Raw genomic sequence first — 21,965 nt, 5'->3', positions numbered from 1 at the left:
ATTTTGTATATTATATTTAGAAACATCTCTAAAATTTCCATATAAAAATATTAAGAAAATGATATATAACATATTACTAGTATACTTCTTTCCTTTTTTTTGCATTGGAAATTAGTGTGCAGAGCACAGGAAGGAAAAACTGAGGGCAACCGTGTCTTTCGGGGAAGGTGGGTGTTCTCTCAGGAAAAGTGATCATGTACCCACAGTTGATGTAGATGGAAATAAAGTGGTTGCCAAAGGCAGACTTTATATTAACTGTAACAATGTCCAGCTGCATCACATAAATGTCATCCAAGTAATTACCTTGGTGACATTTGGGGACATTAGCAGATGAACAATAGACATATGACCTCTTATAAACATTATATAGTGTTTCCAGGGACTGAGATGTTTCGTATTGGCTCCAGGGAAAGCCTTGTTTGAAAGTAATTATATCTGTTGATGTGGATGAAGTAGAAGGCTCGAATGTTTCTCTTTGCACCTCCTCTCCCACCCCACCCCTAGCCCTCCCACCTCAGAATATGCATCATGGAGCTAAAGTGTTAGCAGCTACTCCTTCATGGAAAGGTCTGTGCTGTCTGTTACCATAAAAAGTAATTGTTTCAAAAGTTTATTAATAAAATATATGTTCAAAGCCCACCTTTTAGAACTATTTTAGTTATCAGTAGAATATATGAATTAATAATTGGGTCTGTTTCCCATTGCAAATTAAATGTTCCAAAGATCTCTTGCTTCACACACAGTTCCCTTTACGCTGACCATTTGGGAAATGACCTTATTCTGAATATATGTGTGTGTGTGTGCGTGTGGTTATATATATAAACCACACACACACACACACACAAGCATTATATGTATGTATATGTATATATATATGTGTTCACATGCACATTGCTAGGTATGTAGATCATGCAGAGGTTTATGGTGCTAAATGGAATATGAACAAAGGCTGGTAACTATTTTGAAACTTAGGGAAAGATAATCATGCTAGAAGGTTTCTGCATTTCAGCTAAGATCATAGCTTAAAAATAATGGAAAATATTGGAAAAATACTAGGGAGCAAATTACTAATCAGAAACTTAATTTATTTAAATAAATGATTGCTCCAGAGACTGAATGATCCTGTTGTAGTAATTATTTATTTTTGCTGCTTGGATAAGAAGAGATTACCCTAGAAGATACACATGATTTGGATCAGATTCCATAATGATAAATTTGACTTTCTGATAAAGGAACATCCATACAACACATTCATTTGTTAATACCTTTGCGTTTCTCTAGAGCTATGGATTCTGTCCTTTCTTTAAAACAACTGAATGAATACCTATACCTAAAATTAATGCACGTACTTTATATAGTTATGTTTCCTCCTCTTCTTTGTCCCTCTTTTTTTAACAAAATTATTTTTTAAATCCCCTATCTTTTCTCCTGTCCTTTTGCTGCTTTAAAAATGCATGTCACTAGGAGCTTCCCTAAGTTAAAATATATTTTGTTTTTGCCAAAAAAGAGAAAAGGTTTGAATTAAGTGGAGATTACATGCTTTCATTCGGATGAATTGGAGAAATCAAGTCTGCTGTCCTTGCTGACTTTCCTTTTTCTTCATAGAATTTTCCTTTTAGGGTTGAAGGTGTAGACTGTTGAGCCCTAAAAGGAAATATCTATTACTATTCATGTAGAAAGGAGAATGGCCTACACCAATTAAGTGATCTTTCTTCTGAAAACTTGAAGGATCTTAAGTTCCAGGTCTGAAATTCGAAAAATTAAAAGCAAGAACCATACCATTCTGCCTCTTCTGTTCTACCTAGGGTAGCCCCATGCCAGAAATGTTTCCTTTTGGGTCCAGGGAGCTATTTGCTTGAGTGTAATTACTTCTGTTGATTTGAATCAACCCTAAAAATGACCAGTACACTGTAGTCATCTATAATTTATCTCCTTCCATTTCCTGTATCTCATAAGCACACTTGTAACCTCACTTAAGCCACTTGTTCATTCCAAGCTGTAAAACTTCTTTTAAAAAGGTAAAAATACCAGGTCTAGTTTTGCCACCCACTATTGTGCAACTCTCAATGGTTTGCTTTTATACACGTAAGTACAAGGATCTTTAGGATAAACTGAAAAAGTGTTGCTGTCTTACAGCCCAAAACCCTCCATTTACAAATGCTTTCTTCTAATTTCATTGAAGGAATATAGATGTTAATTTTGCAACATAGATGTTCTGAAATTTTATACAAAGAAATTACATTTGTATCCAAGTGCAAATCAGTGCATAATTTCAAAAGTAAGTTTACTCTTCCAGAAAGAGACAGAGATATAGAGAGAAAATGATGAAAAGGCAATATTTGATCAAAATTAAGGTTTCCAAGAAAACACATTCAACATCACTATTCACAATAGAAATAAAATCAAAACCACAATGAGATACTATTTCAGACCCATTAGATTGACTATTATATAAATATGTAAATAAATAACAACTGTTGGTAAGGATGTAAAAAATTGGAACCCTTGTGCATTGCTAATAGGAATGTAAAATAGTATAACCATTGAAGAAGAATGGATAGCAGCACCTCAAAACATTAGACATAGAATTACCACATAGCATAGGAATTAGGTGTATACCCCAAAGAATTGAAGTCAGGGACTGAAACAGCCATTTGTATACCCAATTCATAGCAGCATTATTCACAATAGCTAAAAGGTGGAAACAACCCAAATGTCCATCAACAGATAAACGGATGAGCAAAATGTGGTATATACATACAATATAATATTTTTCAACTTTTACAATGAATAAAATTCTGACACATGCTACAATGTACATGACCTTGAAAACATTCTTCTAAGTGAAATAAGCCTGAATAAAAGGCCAGATACTGTAGGATCCCACTTATATGAGGTAACTAGAATAGGCAAATCCATAGAGGCAAAAAGGAGAGTGGTGCCTTCCAGGGGTGAATGGGGAGTTAGTGTTGACACAGAGTTTCAGTGACTCAGAGTTTCACTTTGGCATAATGAAAAAGTTCTGGGTATGAATGGTAGGGATGATCACATGATGTAAGTGCATTTAATGCCACTGAATTATACACTTAAAAATGGTTAAAATAGTTAATTTTATGTGATGTGTACTTTATCACTATTTTTTAAAAAGGACATCATTAGAATGCAGTGGAATAAAGTAATCATTTCAGTTGTATTTTCTTCTCCCTCTTAATTAAAAAAAACAAAGAGAAGAAAAAGTTTTCCTTATTAAGTATCTGTTCTGGTTCTTTGTACAGGAAAAGCAGGCAGATACTGGTCTCTGACCAGATAGAAAGTTCTTAAGTTGCAGGGCCTGTATCTTTATCTTAATTTGAATTTCTCACCGCCTCCTTCATAAATTCTCAAACATGTCTATTTTATTAGAAAAGGTTGTTGGTAGGTAGGATAACAATGGTGTTTAAATGCTATATTTTTTATTAGAACACAGATCTGAGTTCTAATTCTATCTCTGTCCAATGTCTAGTGGTATGAAATTAAGCCACCTCTGAACAATATTAAGCCTCTGTTATGAAATTTGTAGAATGAGAATTACAGCAGTATCCATAGGATAATGGCATGGATTAACCAAGATAATGAATGTGAAAGCCTTGGTCTGTTATAGGCATTTGGAAACTTAACAGCTATAATTCTTCTTCTTATATTTATTGCCTACCTCAGTTTGGCAAAATCTTATTTCAAAGTGCTATAATTACTCATAGAAAAATCCCGTTTACATTTTAAAACTTTCTTCAGGCCAGTTCCTTGTTTTGTTTCCAAGACTTTTAGGTGCTTTGACATATATTACCCTTCTTGACTGGGCAACAACCATAGGAGACAGATGCTACTATTGTACCTGTTTTACAGATTAGAAGCCTGGGGCTTTCTTAAAGTATATTGTTAGAGAATGAATTGGAACTTGAGTATCAAAGTTCAGACTTTAAAACACAGGTTTTTTGTGTTACAATATTTAGTTCTTCCTAGACACTGTCCACACAAATCATGGGGGCCTCTTTCTTTATTTCACTTGCTAGGGGCATTATAATTGTCTAAATAATAAGCCATATCTTCAGGACAGTAAGCTTCACAGTAAGGCTGGTGGTAGATGCTATTGGTGTCCTGCCCAGATCCCCTTTAATGGGCAGTGTGGCCATCCAAAGCTATTAATGCCCCCGGCTGCCCCTGTTCTGCCATTCATGCCCTAGAGCTCCCCATACAATCAGGCTGAAACTAGATAACTGCTCAGAACCTCTTCCTGCTTAGCTTCTGGCCCTGTCTCATCCTGCTTCCCTCCCCACTTTCTCCCGAGAGTGCTCTCTCAGTAAATTATATGCACTTGAATCTCCGCCTCAGTCTCTGCTTCTAAGGAACCCAAAGTAAGACAGACACTAAAAGTTTAGTATAAGATATGTGATCTACGCATTGATATAAAAATTAGGTCCAGAAGTTCTACTCATATGAATTTCCATAGGTAAAAATAAAGCTATACATAAGAATAAAATTGTGTCAACAACCCTGTTTCCCACCAGTTGGCTGTCAATTGTATAACATCACTTTGACCTTCAGAACAAATGGACTATGAACTTTTCAGAACCTAACCTGTCAATGAGAGAGACTCTGCAGGTACATACCTTAGATAATTGGTGGCTTTTGTCTTATCTGATGTTCAACTATTCAAAAATATCCTCAGACTCTTTTTCAGATTCAGCCTGTAACATTCTGCCTCATCCTGAATCATTCCACGATTAAACCATCATGAAATGTGGCCCATGTATAAAAAAACTACCTATTATAAAATATCATCCTAAATCAAATCAGTCCTTAGCCAGCTATGTTACCCCGACAAGTTACTAATCTCTGTAGATTTATTAGAGGTATGTTTTGATTATTTGATTACAAAAGCCCCCCTCAGTTCTTCTGCATAAAATTCTGTCATTCCAAATTCTCAGGTAGATTCTAATTTAAGCTCCCCTTTCTTCCCCCATCCAGCCTCAACCCTAAAGCAAATTCAACACGTGTCTGCTCACCAAAAGCTCCTGCTCTCATCCTGGCATTCTTGAATGATAAAACTAGTTGACTTTTTACAAGCTACATTTGTAGCTGCTTTGCATTTCTTTTATTTTTCAAGAACTTTGGTGGTAAAGGTTGAATGTAGACTTCTTCCTTTCATATGTATGTTAATGAATTACTTTGTACTTGTGTGAGAGAACATTGCATCTGTCATTGCTGTACAAAATGTCACCCTTGAAAAAAGAAATAGGTGTTTTGACAGAAACCTATGATTTCACTGAACTGCACTTTTTGAGACTATTATAATATACTGTGCTACCAATGGATATATAAACATTTGGAATAAAAGTTACTCACAAAGAGAACTCTCTAGTCATACACTATTTATATTTAATCACAGATACCATTTCAAATAAGTTTGTCCCATTATTGCAGTGGGAGAGGCAGGTAGACTAGAGCCTCCTAACAGACCATTTACTCATACACCAAGCAGCCAGAAAGCACTTAATTTATAGGCATCACACCCTGGGCTAGGGCCTAAAGATTACATGATATGCAACAAACAGCTACTCTCTGTCTTCATAGAACAAACAGGTGAAAGCTTAAGTGGAAAGAAAGAGAGAAGTAGAGAGAGAGGAAGAAAGAGAGGAAAGGAAAAAAATGGAAAGGAGGAAAGGAAAAAGAAAAGAAAAAGAGGGAAGGAAGGATGAATTGCTAACATTGACTTGGTACATATTATGTAGCAGACATTGTTCTAAGTTCTTTATATAAATTAACTCTAATAAGACTCACAGTATGCCTGTAAGGTCACCATAAATCCCATTTTCAGTAAGCAGATTGAGGCATAGGAGAATTAAACCTGCCCAATACCACACCAATAGTAAATGGCAGAGCCAGTATTCAAACCCAGGCAATCAGAATGTAAAGTCCATTTTCCTACTGCCCACTCACTATACCTCCTCCAAAAGACCATCAATGAGAGAAATAAACTTAACTTATAATGACAGCCCAGAATGGAAAGGAATAAACTTTGCCTGGATTGGAGAGAGGGCAATGGAAGACTTCCAGAGGCCATGGGCTAGAAATAAGCCTTGAAATATTAGTCTGTGCTCCAGACACAAAAAGTGGGTGGAGGGGACATTCAGGTTGAAAGGAGAGCAAGAGGAAATGTAAATGTGTGAACAAGCCTCTAGTGTTGGAGAAAACATGAAGAGACTGGCAAAAGACCAGCCATAAGAACAGAAATGCAGAAGGTCAAGTTAAAGAGTGGGCTGGTTTTCTAGTAGGAGGCTGAAAAATAGTTTGGAGCCAAATGTCCAAATTATGGAGGGCCTTCCTTCATTTCCCAAATTCCTCCATAAGCAATGGAGTGATTGAGTAATATTATAAGATGCCAAAGAAATACACAGAACTCCCTCATAGCAGGATGCTTTTAGGCAGAAGCACCAGTGGCAAATTGCCTGTGTTTGAAGACTATTCCCTACTCAGTGTGACATTTCTGCACAACTGTTGATTCATGTGTAGAATAGGGGAATATTACCCATGTCATATAAGGTTGGTAGGAGGACAAGTACTGATGTAGAACAGTGGGTAAGGGTGACTGACAGATCTGTGTAAGTTGTTAATGGGTTGCTTGGCAGAAGCCTGACCATGCAACTATTAATAGGCCACATTTCAGATATCAATATTTATCCTAAGAACAATGGAAATAGTTTAAATGATGTTAAGGATTTTGAAATTGTTTATTTAGAAAATGTAGTGGGAAAATGCCACATACTTTTCTCATAAAAATATCAGTTTGATGTATCAATGATGTTACTAATATTGCTAAAATCATATCACACATATTTAGAGATGCTACAAATCTCAGTTCTCACACTTGTAAGATGGGGTTAAAGAATTCTTGCTCTATGTCACAGGGTTGATTTTAGATGGTTCAAGGTTAATAATACATTTTAAAGGGCTATAAACGTGTAGACATTTATAATCATATTTTTTTCCAGAGGAATGCAAAGAATTTTATATCAGCAATGACATTCATCTTTATTCCATACTTGTAAGCTGTACTCAACCATGTTTTACAGATGGGGAAATTCAAGGTGGGAAAACTGTTACTTGCCCAAGGTCACCCAACCTACAACAGATAAAGAAATTGTCGTATCTCCATCTCAACATAATTTTAAAATATACATTTATTTGTACATAGAACAATTAAAACAATCAGAAAAAAGTAAAACAATCCATGTGTATCAATCATAATCAAAGTACAACTAAAAAGACCTCCAGTTAAAAGTAATAATATAAAAGTCGATGGGCGGAGCCAACATGGCGGCGTGAGTAGAACAGTGGGAATCTCCTCCCAAAAACATATATATTTTTGAAATTTTGAAAATACAACAAATACAACTAATCCTAAAAGAGAGACCAGAAGACACAGGACAACAGCCAGACTACATCCACACGTGCGAGAGCCCAGCACCTGGTGAAAGGGGTAAGATACAACCCCTGGCCCGGTGGGAACCGAGCACACCTCCCCCCAGCTCCCGGCTGGAGGGAGAGGGAGCCCAGGACTGCTAAACACCCAGCCGCAGCCACCCGCACCAGAGCGCAGACACAGTGCATGCGTGGAGGGCTGGAAACTAGGGAAATAGGGCAGCAAGACCTTTGAGCGGGTTCCGAAGCTGATGCCCCTGCAACAAAGAAAAGCGAGTGCTTTTTGAAAGTCTTAAAAGGACAGGGACTTAACAGCTAGACGGAAACAACACAGGCCACAGCCCAGTGTCTGGAAATTACAGGGAAAACCACGCGCACTAACCCCCTGGGCAACAGCTCTGAGACCCCTCATGGAGGTAAACAGCCAAACAGCCCCCCCGTCCATTACCCTCTGGGCGCTGCGAAAGCAGAGAAACAGCCTAAGGCAAACCCCACCCACAGAAGGGAGATCCCTCCATATCGGCCAGGCAAGACACAAAGACCCAGCCTACAAGCAATTACCCAACACAAGCAACTAGGGGGTCACAGTTGTCCCAGTAAAGAAAGGCCAGTAGCAAGTGAAAAGTTTGGCCCTCCCAGCTGACAGTCAATAGCACCTGTCAACATGAAAAGGCAAAAAAATATGATCCAGACAAGACTAACCCAGACAGCTTTGGCATCTGCTACATCTTCCCCTGAGAAGGAACGTGGGGAGATAGATTTAACCAGTCTTCCTGAGAAATAATTCAAAACAAAAGTCATAACCATGCTGATGGACTTGCAGAGAAATATGCAAGAACTAAGGAAGGAGAATACAGAAATAAAACAAGTTCTGGAAGGACTTCAAAACAGAATGGATGAGATGCAAGAGACCATTAATGGACTAGAAAACAGAGAACAGGAATGCAGAGAAGCTGATGCAGAGAGAGATAAAAGGACCTCCAGGAATGAAATAATTTTAAGAGAGCTGAGTGACCAATCAAAATGGAACAATATATGCATTATAGGGGTACCAGAAGAAGAACAGAGAGAAAAAGGGATAGAAAGTGTCTTTGAAGAAATAATTGCCAAAAACTTCCCCAAACTAGGGGAAGAAATGGCCTCTCAGACCACAGAGGTACACAGAACTCCCATGACAAGGGATCCAAGGAGGGCAACACCAAGACACATTATAATTAAAATGGCAAAGATCAAAGACAAGGACAAAGTATTAAAGGCAGCCAGAGAGAAAAAAAAGGTTACCTACAAAGGAAAACCCATCAGGCTATCATCAGACTTCTCAACAGAAACCCGACAGGCCAGAAGAGAATGGCATGATATACTTAATGCAATGAAACAGAAGGGCCTCGAACCAAGACTACTGTATCCAGCACGAATATCATTTAAATATGAAGGACGGATTAAACAATTCCCAGACAAGCAAAAGTTGAGGGAATTTGCCTCCCACAAACCACCTCTACAGGGCATCCTACAAGGACTGCTCTAGATGGGAGCACTCCTAAAAAGAGCACAGAACAAAACACCCAACATATGAAGAAGGGAGGAGGAGGAACAAGAAGGGAGAGAAATAAAGAATCATCAGACTGTGTTTATAATAGCTCAACAAGCGAGTTAAGTTAGACAGTAAGATAGTAAAGAAGCTAACCCTAAACCTTTGGTAACCACAAACTTAAAGCCTGCAATGGCAATAAATTCATACCTTTCAATAATCACCCTAAATGTAAATGGACTGAATGCACCAATCAAAAGACACAGAGTAATAGAATGGATAAAAAAGCAAGATCCATCCATATGCTGCTTACAAGAGACTCACCTCAAACCCAAAGACGCGCACAGACTTAAAGTCAAGGGATGTAAAAACATATTTCAAGCAAACAACAGAGAGAAGAAAGCAGGTGTTGCAATTCTGGTATCAGACAAAACAGACTTCAAAATAAAGAAAGTAACAAAAGACAAAGGACATTACATAATGATAAAGGGCTCAGCCCAACAAGAGGATATAACCATTATAAATATATATGTACCCAATACAGGAGCACCAACATAGCTGAAACTAATACTAACAGAACTAAATGAGGAAATAGAATGCAATGCATTCATTCTAGGAGATTTCAACACACCACTCACTCCAAAGGGCAGATCCACTAGACAGAAAATAAGTAAGGACACAGAGGCACTGAACAACACACTAGAACAGATGGACCTAATAGACATCTATAGAACTCTACATCCAAAAGGAACAGGATACACATTGTTCTCAAGTGCACATGGAACATTCTCCAGAATAGACCACACACTAGGCCACAAAAAGAGCCTCAGTAAATTCCAAAAGATTGAAATCCTACCAACCAACTTTTCAGATCACAAAGGCATAAAACTAGAAATAAACAGTACAAAGAAAGCAAAAAGGCTCACAAACACATGAAGGCTTAACAACACACTCCTAAATAATCAATGGATCAATGACCAAATCAAAATGGAGATCCAGCAATATATGGAAACAAAGGACAACAACACTAAGCCCCAACCTCTGTGGGACACAGCAAAAGCAGTCTTAAGAGGAAAGTATATAGCAATCAAAGCATATTTTAAAAAGGAAGAACAATCCCAAATGAATGGTCTAATGTCACAATTATCGAAATTGGAAAAAGAAGAACAAATGAGGCCTAAGGTCAGCAGAAGGAGGGACATAATAAAGATCAGAGAAGAAATAAATAAAATTGGGAAGAATAAAACAATAGCAAAAATCAATGAAACCAAGAGCTGGTTCTTTGAGAAAATAAACAAAACAGATAAGCCTCTAGCCAGACTTATTAAGAAGAAAAGAGAGTCAACACAAATCAACAGAATCAGAAACGAGAAAGGAAAAATCACGACGGACCCCACGGAAATGCAAAGAATTATTGGAGAATACTATGAAAACCTATATGCTACCAAGCTGGGAAACCTAGGAGAAATGGACAACTTCCTAGAAAAATACAACCTTCCAAGACTGACCCAGAAAGAAACAGAAAATATAAACAGACCAATTACGAGCAATGAAATTGAAGCGGTAATCAAAAAACTACCAAAGAAAAAACCCCCGGGCCAGATGGATTTACTTCGGAATTTTATCAGACATACAGGGAAGATATAATACCCATTCTCCTTAAAGTTTTCCAAAAAATAGAAAAGGAGGGGATACTCCCAAACTCATTCTATGAAGCTAACATCACCCTAATACCAAAACCAGGCAAAGACCCCACCAAAAAAGAAAACTACAGACCAATATCCCTGATGAACGTAGATGCAAAAATACTTAACAAAATATTAGCAAACCGAATTCAAAAATACATCAAAAGGATCGTACACCATGACCAAGTGGGATTCATCCCAGGGATGCAAGGATGGTGCAACATTCAAAAGTCCATCAACAACATCCACCACATCAACAAAAAGAGAGACAAAAACCTCATGATCATCTCCATAGATGCTGAAAAAGCATTTGACAAAGTTCAACATCCATTCACGATAAAAACTCTCAGCAAAATGGGAATAGAGGGCATGTACCTCAACATAATAAAGGCCATCTATGATAAACCCACAGCCAACATTATGTTGAACAGCAAGAAGCTGAAAGCTTTTCCTCTGAGATCGGGAACTAGACAGGGATGCTCATTCTCCCCACTTATTTAACAAAGTACTGGAGGTCCTAGCCACGGCAAACAGACAAAACAAAAAAATACAAGGAATCCAGTTTGGTAAAGAAGAAGTTAAACTGTCACTATTTGCAGATGACATGATACTGTACATAAAAAACCCTAAAGACTCCACCCCAAAACTATTAGAACTGATATCGGAATACAGCAAAATTGCAGGATACAAAATCAACACACAGAAATCTGTGGCTTTCCTATACACTAACAATGAACCAACAGAAAGAGAAATCAGGAAAACAACTCCATTCACAATTGCATCCAAAAAAATAAAATACCTAGGAATAAACCTAACCAAAGAAGTGAAAGACTTATACTCTGAAAACTACAAGTCACTCTTAAGAGAAATTAAAGGGGACACTAACAGATGGAAACTCATCCCATGCTCGTGGCTTGGAAGAATTAATATCGTCAAAATGGCCATCCTGCCCAAAGCAATATACAGATTTGATGCAATCCCTATGAAACTACCAGCAACATTCTTCAATGAACTGGAACAAATAATTCAAAAATTCACATGGAAACACCAAAGACCCCGAATAGCCAAAGCAATCCTGAGGAAGAAGAATAAAGTAGGGGGGATCTCACTCCCCAACATCAAGCTCTACTATAAAGCCATAGTAATCAAGACAATTTGGTACTGGCACAAGAACAGAGACACAGACCAATGGAACAGACTAGACAATCCAGACATTAACCCAGACACATATGGTCAATTAATATTTGATAAAGGAGCCATGGACACACAATGGCGAAATGACAGTCTCTTCAACAGATGGTGCTGGCAAAACTGGACAGCTACATGTAGGAGAATGAAACTGGACCATTGTCTAACCCCATATACAAAAGTAAACTCAAAATGGATCAAAGACCTGAATGTAAGTCAAGAAACCATTAAACTCTTGGAAAAAAACATAGGCAAACACCTCTTAGACATAAACATGAGTGACCTCTTCTTGAACATATCTCCCCGGGGAAAGAAAACAACAGCAAAAATGAACAAGTGGGACTATATTAAGTTGAAAAGCTTCTGTAGAGCAAAAGACACCATCAATAGAACAAAATGGAACCCTACAGTATGGGAGAATATATTTGAAAATGACAGATCCGATAAAGGCTTGACGTCCCGAATATATAAAGAGCTCACATGCCTCAACAAACAAAAAACAAATAACCCAATCAAAAAATGGGCAGAGGAACTGAACAGACGGTTCTCCAAAAAAGAAATACAGATGGCCAGCAGTCATATGAAAAGATGCTCCACATCGCTAATTATCAGAGAAATGCAAATTAAAACTACAATGAGGTATCACCTCACACCAGTAAGGATGGCTGCCATCCAAAAGACAAACAACAACAAATGTTGGCGAGGCTGTGGAGAAAGGGGAACCCTCCTACTCTGCTGTTGGGAATGTAAATTAGTTCAAGCATTGTGGAAAGCAGTATGGAGGTACATCAAAATGCTCAAAACAGACTTACCATTTGACCCAGGAATTGCACTCCTAGGAATTTACCCTAAGAATGCAGCAATCAAGTTTGAGAAAGACCAATGCACCCCTATGTTTATCGCAGCACTATTTACAATAGCCAAGAATTTGAATCAACCTAAATGTCCATCGATAGATGAATGGATAAAGAAGAAGTGGTACATATACACAATGGAATACTACTCAGCCATAAGAAAAGGACAAATCCTACCATTTGCAGCAACATGGATGGAGCTGGAGGGTATTATGCTCAGTGAAACAAGCCAAGCAGAGAAAGAGAAATACCAAATACTCATCTGTGGAGTATAAGAACAAAGGAAAAACTGAAGGAACAAAACAGCAGCAGAATCACAGAACTCAAGAATGGACTAACAGGTACCAAAGGGAAAGGGACTGGGAAGGATGGGTGGGTAGGGAGGAATAAGGGGGGGGGGAGAAGAAGGGGGGTATTAAGATTAGCATGCAGTGGGGGGGTGGGAGAAAGGGGAGGGCTGTACAGCACAGAGAAGACAAGTAGTAATTCTACAACATTTTGCTATGCTGATGGACAGTGACTGTAAAGGAGTTTATAGGGGGGACCTGGTATAGGGGAGAGCCTAGTAAACATAATATTCATCATGTAAGTATAGATTAATGATAACAAAAAAAAAAGCAGTTCCTGTGTGGTGACCTCCAATGAGTTCTACACAATGGTATAAAGAGCATATAAAAGTGTAGGCAAAGGGTCTGTTTGTGTTTATACGAGGATCAAAGCCTAATTGGGCTACCCCGAAAATGAACTAAAATACGATATGAAAAAGAACTTCCAACATCAGCACTCTCTGAAAGACTCATGCCAGAAGATGATCATCAAAAAACCCCAACAAAGATCCACGCACTGCTACAGCTGTAGATGCACTCATCCCACCAGTTCCTGGACTTGCCATGGGAATGAAGGAGATATCTAAGCTGGCCTGTGCATACAGTAAAACAACAAATTTGACTGGATCTATACTGTTGGAACTCAACCAAGAATTAGGAGAAGTGCAAATTGTAGCGCTCCAAAATCTCACAACTACAGACTATCTACTGTTAAAAGAACATATGGGATGTGAACAGTCCCCAGGAATGGGTTGTTTTAATTTGTCTGATTTCTCTCAGACTGTTCAAGTTCAGTTGGACAATATCCACTGTATCATAGATAAGTTTTCACAAATGCCTAAGGTGCCTAACTGGTTTCTTGGTTTCACTGGAGATGGCTGGTAATTATAGGTCTGCTTTGGTTATGTAACTGTACTCCTATTATGTTAATGTGTGTGCGCAATTTAATTAGTAGTTTAAAACCTATACATTCTGAAGTTACTCTACAAGAAGATATGTCAAATAAATAATCGATCTTCCCAAGTTTTCTTCCGCCTGCTACTTCTATAGCTTTTCTTTTTCCTTCCTAATTACAACCCTTAAATAGAATTCGTGCCTCATATCGAATTAACCGAGTATCATAATTCTTCCAAGTGGTAAAGATACCTCAAGACAAATGCTGGGCATAGAAGCCACAGGGCATAAATCTGCAAAGAAGTAAAAAGCTAACCTTTTCAAACAATAAGCCTTCTCTCTCACTTACCAACTTTACATTTCCCTGTATGGCTCCGGAATATGACGGGTTAGCCAGAGACGGGTAAGATTCCTCAAGGGAGGAACAACCTAAGACAGGCACAGTCGCAGGGGGGCCATCAGGTGAGAAACTGGGGATCAACAGAGGTGAGGCTTAGAACCTCACCCCCCCTGTTCTGAGAGAAATCTTCTGCATACGTGGATGTTTTATTGCCCTTGTCTAGCTTGGATTAACACATAGTCTACAGGCACACACCTGATCATCTACATTTGCTCTCTTACAACACTAAACTATGTTTTCTACCTTTATCTTGTATCTATCTACCACTTCAGCATTTTATTAAAAACAATAATAATAAAGAGAGAAATGTGGTATCCACATATAAATCAAGTATAAAAATCAAATGAATATTCATATTTGAACTGACTGTTTATAGTTCATAATGCATGAGCAAAACAGAAAGTTTCTGTGATGACTGCCCTTATACTGTTCACCATGTAACTTATTCACTATGTAAGAATTTGTTCTCCATGTAAGAACTTGTGCTTCAGAAGATGAGAGACTGACGAAAATTAGGCTTGGGGTGGATTAATGATTGTGCATTGAGCATTGACTCCCCTATACAGAATTTTATTGTTGTTATCAACCATTTGATCAATAAATATGAGAGATGCCCTCACACACACAAAAAAAAAGTACACACTTCCAATTGTAAAATAAATAAGTAACCGGGATGTAATGTATAGCATAAGGAATATAGTCAAAATATTGTAACGACTTGGTATGGTGATAGCTGGTACCTAGAATTATCATGTATATAAATGTTGAATCACTGTGTTGTACACCTGAAACTAATGTAATACTGTGTGTCAACTACCCTTCAATAAAAAATAATTATCTAAAAAATAAATAAATAAAAGTCTTCAATTTATTAGAGAAGGATTTCTAAGATATTTGTCTATTTGAATGTGATGTCTATTTTTTTTCAGTCCCTTGCTCAGGGTTTTCATAAGCAGGAAAAAAAAACACCTCACATTTAGAAATAAATTTTAAAAGCTTCATGGGCACTGGTAAATTCAGAATGTCTTTAAAACGCTTCATATATAACAAGTGCAATAAATGTTATATGTATATGATCCTAATGATATGATGATAAAGTACATTTATTTCTGAAAAAGAAATTAAGACACAGGAGAAGAAGGTTTAAAATTAACACTTAAAATGCATTTGGAAATTGTAAAGTCTGATAATTGTGAAGTGTGGGTTAAGTGGGTAATGCATACCTAATTATAAATGAAAATGTTAGATGGCTTTTAGCCATTTTTATACATCACAAAAGAAGTCGCTAAAATAAGTGGGCAAAGGAATATTTTTCTTTAATTTCTTAAATAAAATAAGGTTGTTAAGTTAATACTGGTTTTCATTATCAGTTTGGAAATAGTGCTAAAAAACATTGCAATGGATTTAATATTCTGAATTTGTCTTATTGTAATAATATGCCAATTGGTATCATGAAGGAGAAAACTGTCTTTGCTTTTAAAAATAATTTACATAAAAAAAAATGGACTTGGAACTGTTGCACAGTTGAATTACAGTAAGCCACTATTATATTTATTTTTTAAATCACCGGGGAAGTGGATTATCCAATGTTTTAGCCTCATTTTTCATCATCATCACTACTGGGCATCTATTTAAGTATCTTATCTGAAATGATAATCTTTCAAAATTCAGGCCTTCTCTCAGCACCCACCTCTACTCACATTCAGCAGGACCTAGTATTTTTGGTCCATCTGAATAAAATCGTACAAAAATCTGCACTGGTTGAGCTAGGTTGGGAGAGGAGAATGTTAGAAAGTAAGGCAAGCACCCTATCAAAACTGAGACTTTTTGATTTGTAAAACTGAGAGAAATCCAAAGCTAAAATGCTTTTTTATTACTCATCTGCTTTTGACAAATGCTTTTAAGGAAGTTATGAAAATAGCCCATAGAGATTTTGCTTTTGAGATTTATAAAATTGGTTAGGAATTATGACAAAATTCTTGTTTTCACTAAAGAACCAGAAGAAGTACTTCTTAGGATTTATTATTAATATATATCCAATGTTACCTAAATAGCAAATTAGAATCCAATGTTTACAAATAAACACAAATAGTAGAGAGGTTTTAGTGGCAACCTCTGGAGATGCTCCTATGTTTCAAGGTACCAATATGTACACTATCTTTTCCAAGAAGTATAACACTTATAGGAAATTACAAAACATAAATAGACAGCCCAGTGAAGCTTTGCTAAGCCAGGTCCAAAAGCAGAATATTGCTAACACCTAAAAGGCCCTCCCCTTGAACAGCCTTGCAATGACTACTTCCTCCCTCCTCTCCACTCTCTTGACTTGTAAATGTATAATTATTGCCTTTTTAAATTTTATATGACTAAAGCCATATATTATGTGTTCTTTTGAGTCTGGCTTTGTAGCCAACAGTATTTGTGAGATTTATCCATGTTGTTGTAGACAGTCATTGTTCATTCATTCCTATTGCTATATAGCATTTTATTGTATAAGTATACCAGAATTTATGAATGACTTCTATTAATAGAAATATGGATTGTTTCTAGAAGCAAAGATAAATGACTCTATGAGTATTCTTCTATATACCTTTTGGTACACTTGTGTATACATTTTGGTACATTTCTCTGCTGTATATACCATATACAGTAAAATCACAGGGCATCTGGGTATGCGTATTTACAACTGTGAAAGGTAACACCAGCTGTTGTCCTTAGTGATTTTATTAATTTGCCTTCTAACCAGCAATGTTTTCTTGTCAACACTCACTATTGTCAGCCTTTTAAAATTTTAGCATTTTGGGAGGATATGTGAGGGTATCTCATTTGGGTGTAATTTATGAGTCCACATAACTAATGAAAATTGAGCACCTTTTTATATGTGTATTGGCTACTTGCAGATCCCTTCCCCCTTTTAAAAACTAAATCATTTTCTATTTTTTACTGAGTTGTCTTAGTGATTGATTTGAGATATGAGCACTGTGTTGCTTTTATGTAGGGAAACAGCTTCTACTGTGTGGCTTGTTTTTTTTACTTGTTTAATCATGTCTTTTCATAAGCAGATTATATCAACTTTTCCTATATGTGATCATGCTTTCTATAAAAAGTTTAAGAAATGTTTCCCTGCCCTTATATCATGAAGATATTCTCCTATATTATTTTCCATAATTCATTGTTTTGCCCTTCATATTTAAAATAATGACACACCTGAAATTTATTTATTTACTTATTTATTTTTGTGTGCATGTGTGTGTGTGTGTATGTATGTATGTATGTATTTGCATGGTGTAAAGTAGGTTCAAAATACATTTTTTTTTCTATAAGGATCCAGTTGAGCCAGTGAATGTACTAAAAATATAGTCCTTTCTTCACTGTTCTCCAGGGCCATCTCTGGAAGGAAATCAAATATGTATATGCTGCTTGGGACTGCTTTAGGCTCTCTATTCTTTCTTAAATTGGTATATTGTCTATCTTGTGCAAATGCCACACTCTATTAATTATTGCAGTCTAACAGTAAGTCTTGATATCTGGTAGTTATTAAAATAGATGATATGGATAAAGAAAAAAATGAGGCTCAAATTGTAAGCTAAATTCAAAGAAAAGAAAACCTAAAGAAAATAGAAATTCATATCATAAAGTCCTATCCAGTTACTAAAGTTGAACTTTATAGTGGCCAAGGCAGAAAGTGTGTTCATGTCTTTCAAGGTTAGATAAAAATATGCCAATTGTTCTAACTCCAGAACCTGCTGTGAATCCTCATCAAGAGCAAAGTGGGTGATGCAGTGAATGACAATCCCTCACACACATGTGTGTGTACTTACAAGATTGGGTTTATTATGGTGACTTAAATCATATTTCAAAAATAATAGGTAACAGTCATTAGGGACTTCTTCAGCCTTTTCCATAACATTTGTTAGGATGCTCCCCAAACTATGTGCCCAGTTTATGATCACTGTAACCTACAGCACCATCTCTATTGGCTAATCTTACCAATCCTTGAGCTCTGACCCTAGCTGCTACATCAAATGTCCTCTGAAACGTAAGCAATAGAAATGATTTTCTAAATTCTTCAGACTTAGAGTGAACCAGTGCTCCCTTTGTTAGTATTTATGTGATTTTCTTGGCAGAAGGCACACAAAGAATAATTCCCTCCAGAGATCCTGCTGTCTGTGTGAGAACACAGGTTAGAATATTTCCTTGAACATGCCTCTGCATACTTTTATAAAGCTGAGTCTCTTCCTATCCTTTCAAGATAGATGCTTTGGGAAGAAAGTTTTACTGGTTCCTGAACTGGTGTTTTTACATTTGTGCTGTCCCCTTCTCCATTTTTTAGGAATGAGGAAATGTTGGGAATTTACAGAAATAAGACACAAAAGCATTTCAAGTTTTGTGCTACTAAGTACACCCCCTCTAAGGGCTGCTTTAGATATATGTGAACAAAAAGGAAATACAAATCTTGTCAACAGTTCTTTCAAGTTAAAGATAACGTAGTTTCATTCTAAAAACTAGCATGCAAAATAGAAGCTACTATTATAATCCCAAGTTTATAGATGAGGAAAATTAGGTTCAGAGAAATTGAAGTAATATGCCCAGGGATTTTGGAAAACAGTGAAGCCGGGATTTGATGCTAGACATTCTGATCTCTAATCCACTTCCCTAATCATTCAACTGGTGCATGTCAAATCTTATTGTGCATACGGATCATTTAGGAATCTTTTTCAGTGCAAGTTCTGATTCAGTTGGCATTAAGTATGGGTCCCATAATTAACATTTCTAGCAAGATCCTAAGTGACACTGATGTTGCAGGCCTCAATTCCTGACTAAGTAGGAAACAGTCTCAGCATTATTATCTGTAACAACCCAAAGTTGGCAACTCTGTATGGTCTATGTAAATCCTGGGAAAAAGCAAATCTTGAACTATATTTTCAAAGTCTAAGATGGTCATTCAACATATCTATTCACACATTCAAATAATGCATATTTATTGAGCACCTACTGTAAGCCATACACAAGTGGAAATGGTGGTTAAAATAATCTACATTCTGTATTTGTGCATTTGCTCAAATGTATCTACAAATTGGGTTTTTAAATAACAAGTATATTAATGCCATTAGAATAAAGAGCAAAGGAAAAATGGGCTCAAACAAAAGCAATAGAATTTGAAATCTAATTCCCTGTCAGAAATACTATCCTCCTAGGCAATATTTCTACTTATGACATCAGAAAATGCAAATGAGGAAATCTAGATCTACAGATGTGATTTAACAAGTCAATTGCAGGGTTTTTCCTTTCCTTTTTTTTTTTTTTTTTACATTTCAATTGTTTTTAATAAATTTATGGGGTTGTACAACTTTCACCACCATCTAGTTTTAGAACATTTCCATCTCCCTTGAAACAGAATTGACCCATTTGTGTTCATTCTCAGCTCCTACTTTCAGCCTCAGGCAACCATCAGTCTGTTTTTTGTCTCTATAGATTTGCTTTTTCTGGAAATTTCAAATAAATGAAATCATACTACATGTGGTTGATTATGTCTGACTTCTCCCTCGGTAAAATGTTTTCAAGTTTCATCTATGTTGTAGCATGTTTCAGCAGTTCCTTTTTATTGCTCAATAGTATTCCATTGTATGAATACAACAAATTTTGATTATCTATTCAGTAGTTGATGGACATTTTGATTATTTCCAGTTTTTGGTTATTATGAATAACACTATGAAAATTTTGATCCAAGTCTTCATGTGGACATGTCTTCACTTCTCTTGGGTAAACAACTAACTAAGAGTACAATTATTGGGTTATATAGTAAGAACATGACTAACTTTTTAAGAAACTGCCTAAGTATTTTCCAAAGTGGCTGTACTATTTTATTTTCCCACCAGCCTTATACGAGGAGTCCAGTTTCTCCATATCTTTGCCAACACTTGGCACTGTCAGTCTTTTTGATAGTTCTAGTAGGTATAGGTGGTGTCTCATTTTGGGTTTTTTTTGGTATCATTAATCTACAATTACATGAGGAACATTATGTTTACTAGGCTTCCCCCTTCACCAAGTCCCCCCCACATACCCCATTTCAGTCACTGTCCATCAGCGTAGTAAGATGCTGTAGAATCACTACTTGTCTTCTCTGTGTTGCACAGCCCTCCCGGTGCCTCCCCCGTTTCCTTTCTTTTTGAGAATTGTGCATTGTAGAGATCTACTTTTATGTACATATTAATGAGTTGTTTTGCATAAATCAATTCTATTTTATGAATGGAGATTACATAGTTCTTCCAGAAACTCTATCCATAAGCGCTACTAGAGTGCTTTCTACAAGGGTTCTATCTCTTGAGCACAAAGGATATATTTTAATTATTTCATCAGTTTTGAGCCAGAAGTAATCAAATATAAACAACTGTGCTGGAGGGCTGTGCCCTCTGCCAGCTGCCTCTCAGCTTTCGGGATGGCTCTCTGTTTTTACAATCTTTGTGCTGTTCTCGGTATTCATTTAAAAAGTAATCCTAGTGTTTTCATTTTAAAAATGTAAAATTTGGCTGAGTCAAACATCAGGGTTCATGGCATTCCTTTTCTGAAAGTGTAGCTGACCTAGGCCCCTGGCTATTGTTATTAGTGTAAATATTAATATTAATAAATGCTAACATGTATCCTGTAAGCCAGGCACTGGGCAAAGGAGTTCCTCGGCTTGCTTAAATTCCCACAGCAAATGAGTAACAGGACCCGGATTTTAACATGACTCTGACTGACAAAAGACAGGCTTTGAACACAACCTTGGCTTTTCAAAGCACTCCAAAGGCAGGTGGTCTACAGAAGCATCTCACTGCTGCCTGTGGTCCCAGTTATTTCACCTCCATCCTCCACTTCTCTTCCTGAAGTTAACAGGATGAACTGTCAGAGTATGATGCTTTGTATAAAATTGTCCTTCCTCATCAGCTCCATATTGTTGTAGCAAGAGGGAAGGGAGTGTTTTGGCAAGAACCCCCACAAGCCCACACTCAAACACACATCCTTGCCCCTGTATTTGCCTTGATGTAACCACCTCTGATATGTTAGACCTTCACTATGGTGTGCAAAAGGCATTGTAATAAGCCTAGAGTTCCAGGGTCACCCCTCATTGCCCAGACCCTCATCTACACAAAACTTTGTGTGAACCCATTTCCCATCTGTCCCCAGCTGCTGACAGTCTCTCCTGAACCTCCTGAAACCAAAGGTCACTCATCAGTTGCATCATTACAGCCTTACCTATGCTCTGAACTGCCTCCTTACTACGTTGCTTCGACTGAAATTGGGCTTTCATCTGAGGATGCTGCTTTTCTTATGCCCTTGCATTGGTTACTATATTCTCCCACACCCCCTTAACTACTTCGGCTGTGAGTCAGAATAAAGTCCTCGTTTCTCCTCAGTGCCTCTTCTCGATGGTCCTTCTTCCTCAAATCTTATGTTCTGGCCACTGTGAACACACCATTAGACCATGCTACCCAAGGAGCAGTCCCATTCTCACTCTAGATCACCCCCATCATTCCTTGAAAAAATGTACATCCTCTCTCTCTCAGCGTCACTCTCTCAATAATGTTCCTGTTATATTCTTGGCAATACCACATTTCTCTGAATTCAGCATTCAATAACCTGATTTCTTCT

At 37.1% G+C, this 21,965-nt stretch overlaps 1 protein-coding gene across 2 annotated transcripts in view; it reads left to right on the top strand.

Annotated features, from left to right (window-relative positions):
- The window catches only part of CNTN6 (contactin 6), a 228,592-nt gene that overhangs the window by 63,156 nt on the left and 143,471 nt on the right, over positions 1-21,965 (top strand). The window lies entirely within an intron of this gene.

This window comes from Manis pentadactyla, chromosome 1, assembly GCF_030020395.1.
Source record: "Manis pentadactyla isolate mManPen7 chromosome 1, mManPen7.hap1, whole genome shotgun sequence".
NCBI classification, from domain to species: domain Eukaryota; kingdom Metazoa; phylum Chordata; class Mammalia; order Pholidota; family Manidae; genus Manis; species Manis pentadactyla.
The sequence above is the reverse complement of the archived record's forward strand: the minus strand, read 5'-3'. Positions and strand labels throughout refer to the sequence as shown.